The sequence below is a fragment of the Sapajus apella genome, unplaced genomic scaffold (assembly GCF_009761245.1).
Source record: "Sapajus apella isolate SASKATOON/1434 unplaced genomic scaffold, GSC_monkey_1.0 scaffold16, whole genome shotgun sequence".
In the NCBI taxonomy this organism is placed as follows: Eukaryota; Metazoa; Chordata; class Mammalia; order Primates; family Cebidae; genus Sapajus; species Sapajus apella.
In genome coordinates, this window is record NW_022436956.1 from 18859510 (window position 1) to 18865249 (window position 5740).

General features: G+C 35.6%; 1 non-coding gene across 1 annotated transcript; it reads right to left on the reverse strand.

Annotated features, from left to right (window-relative positions):
* Nucleotides 1-5326: 5326 nt before the first annotated feature.
* On the reverse strand, nucleotides 5327-5429 carry LOC116556459. Its single transcript, XR_004271010.1, has one exon. It is a non-coding gene; the product is annotated as a small nucleolar RNA U13 (small nucleolar RNA).
* Between the last annotated feature and the right edge of the window lie 311 nt (nucleotides 5430-5740).

The following is a 5740-nucleotide window of genomic DNA, read 5'->3' on the forward strand; positions in this document are numbered from 1 at the left end:
TGTGGTCCTCTGCTCGGCATTGGGCAGCTTGGAAAACAGTGGGCGCTCCAAAGCAATGTGAAGCAAGGCAAGAGAAAGAGGTGATCCAGAAAGCCACAGAGGGTTTTTGGTAGTTCTCTCTCTCTCTTGCTGTCCTTTCATTCCTGTAGTATTGTGCTCCCCTGGATTCTGCACCTTTGAGTTATGTGGACATGTCCTCATCTGCCCTCTGCACCCTCTAGAAATTTTCCTGACCTCTTCTTGAGTGCAATGTCTGTCAAAAGCCAGAATAATGGTCAAGGGATTGGACAAGGCTAAACTCCTGAGGCCAGTGGGTTGTTGCTCTGGAGATCCCTAAGTGAGTGGTACACAAGGCACAAATCCTGTCTTGGGTCACAGAGCTGAGCAGAAACTTTTCTTAGAGAAGACAAGCCCTCTGAGTGGTACTCACCACCCTGCATCCACTAACACCTCTTTGTATGCTGTGAGTTTTTCAGTGTCTATTACATAGTGGCTGTTGAACAAGTACTTATTGACAAAAAATAAAATAATGCATTTTTTTTGCATCTACCCTGGATAAGGCACTTGCTAGGCACCATGTTTTACCTTGTTTAAGCCTCATAGCCACTGAGAAGCAGACAGCATTGTTCCATTTTATAGGCAAGAGAATAGAGACCTGAGACATCTCAAGGTCAAACAGTATTACTTGAAACTCACGTCGCTTCATCACATCATCCTGCCCGTTGCCCCTTACGCTGAAACTGCAATTAATTGCATCATGTTATATTTTTTTCCCAGATTTATCTTTTTGGGGTTTCATTGAGCTCTTTTCATTTTCTGGGATTACCTCTACAAGTTTTGCATGTGGAAGTGTGATTATATTTTCCTCTGAGTACTTTGCTCATCACTGACAGAGGGTCATCTGGTTGGAACCACCAGGCTTCCAGTGACTTTTAAGAGATATTAGCACACCTTTACATGTCAATTATACTTTAAATATATAAATTATTCAACTTTATTGAAATAGCCAAGTATCATCATTCAAGGTGAATAAAATAGATTCTGGGAACAGCTTGATAACATTTTTACTCATTCCATAACTATTGTCAGTTATTGCTTCATGTAGATCCAATCTTATCTCAGGACTTGAATAGAACAAGCTCACCACTGATTTCTCCAGGGCTTGTGCTCGGCTGACACTTAGAGGACGTTCGGACAGTTTGTGATGGAAAGTCCAATTCCTCAGCTGTAATAGTCTGGTAGTCAGAACAGGATAGTTCCCTCCTTGGCTTCCAGTGCTGTCCTTGTCCAATAAGATGGTTACCAGTCACATGTGGCTATTGGGTTACTGAAATACGGCTGTTCTGAATTGAAGTGTACCCTAAGTAAAAAATATACACTGGTTTTCAAAGATGTAGTAAAAAGGGAGGTAAAATATTCAATTAACATTTTTAATGTTTAATACATATCAAAATAATATTTTGAATATATTAGACTAAAGAACATACTAGTGTATTAATTTCACCTTCTTCTTTTTTATTTTTAAAATTGCTTATGAGGCTGGGTGCGGTGGCTCACACCTGTAATCCCAGCACTTTGGGAGGCCAAGGTGTGTGGATTACCTGAGGTCAGGAGTTCAAGATTAGCCTGACCAACATGGTGAAACCCCGGCCCTACAAAAATACAAAAATTAGCAGAGCATATGGCAGGTGCCTGTAATTCCAGGCACTTGGGAGGCTGAGGTAGGAGAATCATTTGAGCCAGGGAAGCAAAGGTTGCAGTGAGCTGAGATCATGTCATTACACTCCAGCCTGGGCAACAGAGCAAGACTCCATCTCAAAATAAATAAATAAATAAATAAATACATAATTGCCTATGAAAAAATATAAAATTACATATGTGGTTCACATTTGTAGTTGGCATTATATTCCAATTGGACAATGTTATTCTAGAGAATGCCTTAGTTTGCTGTCCTTGATCAGTCTTCAAGTTCCAGATTGTTCCCAGATTAAAAGCCAAAGTGAAACATAAATTTTAGGCAGCAGCTTAATTCTGTTTTTTGTGAAGCATGGCGGTCTTTTCCCCAGTTAGTAGGTTTCTCAGCTGCCTTACTGACTCCTCCTACTTAACATCCCTCTCCAAAAGGAATTAAGTTCTTTGACCTGTACTTGAAATTTATTGAAAATTCAGCTAGTGGTACTTTCATCCATTTAGCCAAGAGTTTATAGAAAAGACTATAGCATCTGAGAATTTCAATGCAAGGTTGGTCAAAAAGACAATTTGAGGTATGGTTGTACTCAGATCAAGGCTGGATCAGGCTTAGGTGACCAAAGAGTAGACTAAAGTTAGGACCAGAGTCAATCAGATAATCTGAGCTAGGATCTCAGGGCCACTGTAGGCAGCAGCCAAGGGCCTCTAGTCTGGCCAGAGCTCACAGGAGCATTTTCCTCTAAGGCAATAAGATTCTTCTCACCATCTCCTCGCCAATTTCTGTCCCTGATACCTTACTCCCAAGGTTAAGAAGGGAAAAAACTTCTAAGGTAGGTTCTGATCCTTTGTGAAAGAAGTTGCCCTTTGTCTTCTTTTAGAAAAGCCCTAGAGAAGGGTCGGGTATTGGTGCTCCACCTTCTGAGTGACTGCCCTCTCTGTTGGGACTTGGATCCTTTCTACGTTGGTGGGAGGCTAGGGTCCCATGAGTAGTTTCCTCCTTTTGGGGCAGTTGTTCTATGAGGCTGGACTATTGACCAATGCTTAGATCCCAGAGGACCTTTAACAAGGCATGAACACAGTCTTAGTTTTTAGTGGAATCCAGCTGCCCTCCACCCAGTTATTGAGAAAATGTTCTCTAATAATCCGTCTTCTCTCTGGCTGTATATAGATTATGCATAGTTTTTGCTATGGGTAATATCTGCCATGTGTAAGTTTTATGTTTATGAAAGACTATTTGTTTGTTTTTCAACTCTTTATTATTCAAACACACATAGGTAGAGAAAAAAGTATAATGAATCCCCATAGACAGTCACTGAGCCTCAGCAATTACCAACATATGGCTATTAAAAAAAAAACTATGTTTCCTACTTCTCCCTACCTCCTGCTAGACATCACATTATTTCATCTGTAAATGCTTCAATTATGTGTTTCCTGGAGATAAGAACTCTTATTCTTTAAACATAACCACAGTACCATTTTACCATCTAAAAATATGAACTTTATTTTGGCTTTTATGAAAGTAATACCTTTTCATTGAAAATATTCAGATAATACAAAAAAGGTAGAAAGAAGAAAGTAAAAATAACTCATAAACCAATACCCAGGTATAATTACTGTTAGCATTTTGTTACATATAGTTTTATATATTATACTTAGTACATATTATTTATACAAACCAACTTATATAGAATCATTCTATGGATGATGTTTATAACCTTTTAAATTGTTTTTGGCAATCATTTACAAAATTAAAGTGTAAAATACACACAAAGAAGTGCACAAATTACAAGTGTACAAGTCAACAAATTTTCACTGTCATTTAACCAACTATCATGCAGATCAGGAAATGTTATTACCTTTAGCCCCAAACTTCTCCCATTCCTCTCTTAGTCATTAACCCCACTAAACATAGCTCCTATTCTAACTTCCATTGCTACAGATTAGTTTTGACTACTTTGGAATTTTATACAAATAGAATCATGTAGTATGTGTTCTTTCCTGTGTGACTTCTTTTGTTCCATTTTATATTTTTAAGGTAAATCTGTGCTGTTGTATGTGGTAGCACTAATTCATTTATTTTCTTTGTTGTGTACTACTTTACTGTGTGAGTATATCACACTTTATTTATCCATTCTACTATTGATGGAATCCTCCTGCCCCAACCCGTTGTGTTGCTATTAGGAATGTTATTTGGTACACATATGCATGCATTTCCACATATATTTTCTACATGACATTTCCTAAGGTATATACTTAGGAGCAGACTTGTGGTTTTACCAACTGATGCTTGTACCAGCAATCTATAAGAGTTCCATTTGCTCCACATCTTTGCCAATACTTGGTTATTATCAGTGTTTTAAATTTTTTTTATTCTGGTAAGTATGTAGTAGTAATTCATTGCAGTTTTTAAATTTATATTTCCCTAATGACTAATGAAATTGTGTGCCTTTTCTTATGCTTTTTGGGTACATCATCTTTTGTGCAGTATCTATTCATATTTTCTACATTTTTCTATTGGAAAATATGAAATATGTATACTTCTTTCTACTGATTGTGGAATTCCTTTATGTATGTTGAATATGAGTTTATTTGCAGTGTATACTGTGAATACCTTCTCCTACTATGTGGGTTGCTTTTTCACTCTTAAGGTTTCATTTGATAAACAGAAGTTTTAAATTTTGATAACATTTCATTATCAATATTTTTCTTCATGTTTACAGTGTTTTGTGCCCTGTTTAAGAAATATTTGCCTACTCCAAAGCAATTAAAATGTTCTCCTATGTTCTAAAAGCTTTATTGTTTTACTTTTCACTTTTTCTTTTACAACACATCCAAAATTAATTCTGTGTGTGGTGTGAGGTAGGGATCAAAATTTGTATTTTTCCATATGAATATCCAATTGAATAAGCTTCATTTATTTAAAAGAATATTTCCCACTGTTCTGTCATCTTATCTTTGTGATAAGGCAAATGACAGCACACATGAGTCTGTTTATGGGTTCTCTATTCTGTTCTATTGTGCATTGGCTAACTTTGTGCCCTTCCACAAGTGTCTTAATTACAAGAGCTTTATAATGTAGCTTAATATCTGGTAGTTTAAGACCTCCACATTTGTTACTCTTTCTCAAGATTCTCCTAGCTATTTTAATACTTTGCACTTTTACATAAATTTTGGAATCAGTTTATCAATGTCTACAAAATTTTTCAAAACGTTGAGTTTTTTTTATTAGAATGGCAGTGAATTTTATATCAATCTGGGGAGAATTAATACATTTACAATATTGATTTGTTTCAACCTATAACTGTGTTGTCTTACCCCACCAATTTCAGTCTTCTTTAATTTATCTTAATCAAACATATTGTTATTTTTGTCTTCAGGTTTTGCACATATTTTGTTGGATTTATTTAAGGGTACTTGTGTTTGATGCTACAAAAAAGGACATTTTATATACATATATTTTTTTAATTGTGGTTGTATATAGAAATACAATTAATTTTTGTATATTGAGCTGTGACCTTGCTTGACTTGGTTAAATTAATTTTTTAACTCTATCAGTTTCTTTGTACATTCTTTTCGGTTTTCAAATATACCAAGAGACAGCTTTATTTTTCTTTCTTTTCTTTATTTTTCTTTTTCACATCAGATGGGTAATGTGCCAACATAATAACAAGGTTTGAGGGAGGCACATTCTCATACATGTGTGAAAAGCCAATCATCATGCTTATGAACTACAACATGATCCTATTTATTTATTTTCAATTATTTTATCCTCCTCTGCCTCTTGCCTTGCACTACATAAGATCTGTGATATAATGTTGAATAAGAAAGGTGAAAGTGAACATCATTGCATCACTTTTGATATCAAGGGTAAGTCTTTCAATATTTGTCAGTAAAAATGGTGTTTGCTGCAATTTTTTTGTAGTTGCCCTTTATGAAATTAAGGAAGTTTCCTTCTGTCATTAATTTGCTAAGCTTTTTATTGCTTTCTAATTTTAAACAAGAACAGGTATTGAATTTTATCAAATGACTTTCCTATATCTATAGAGATAAT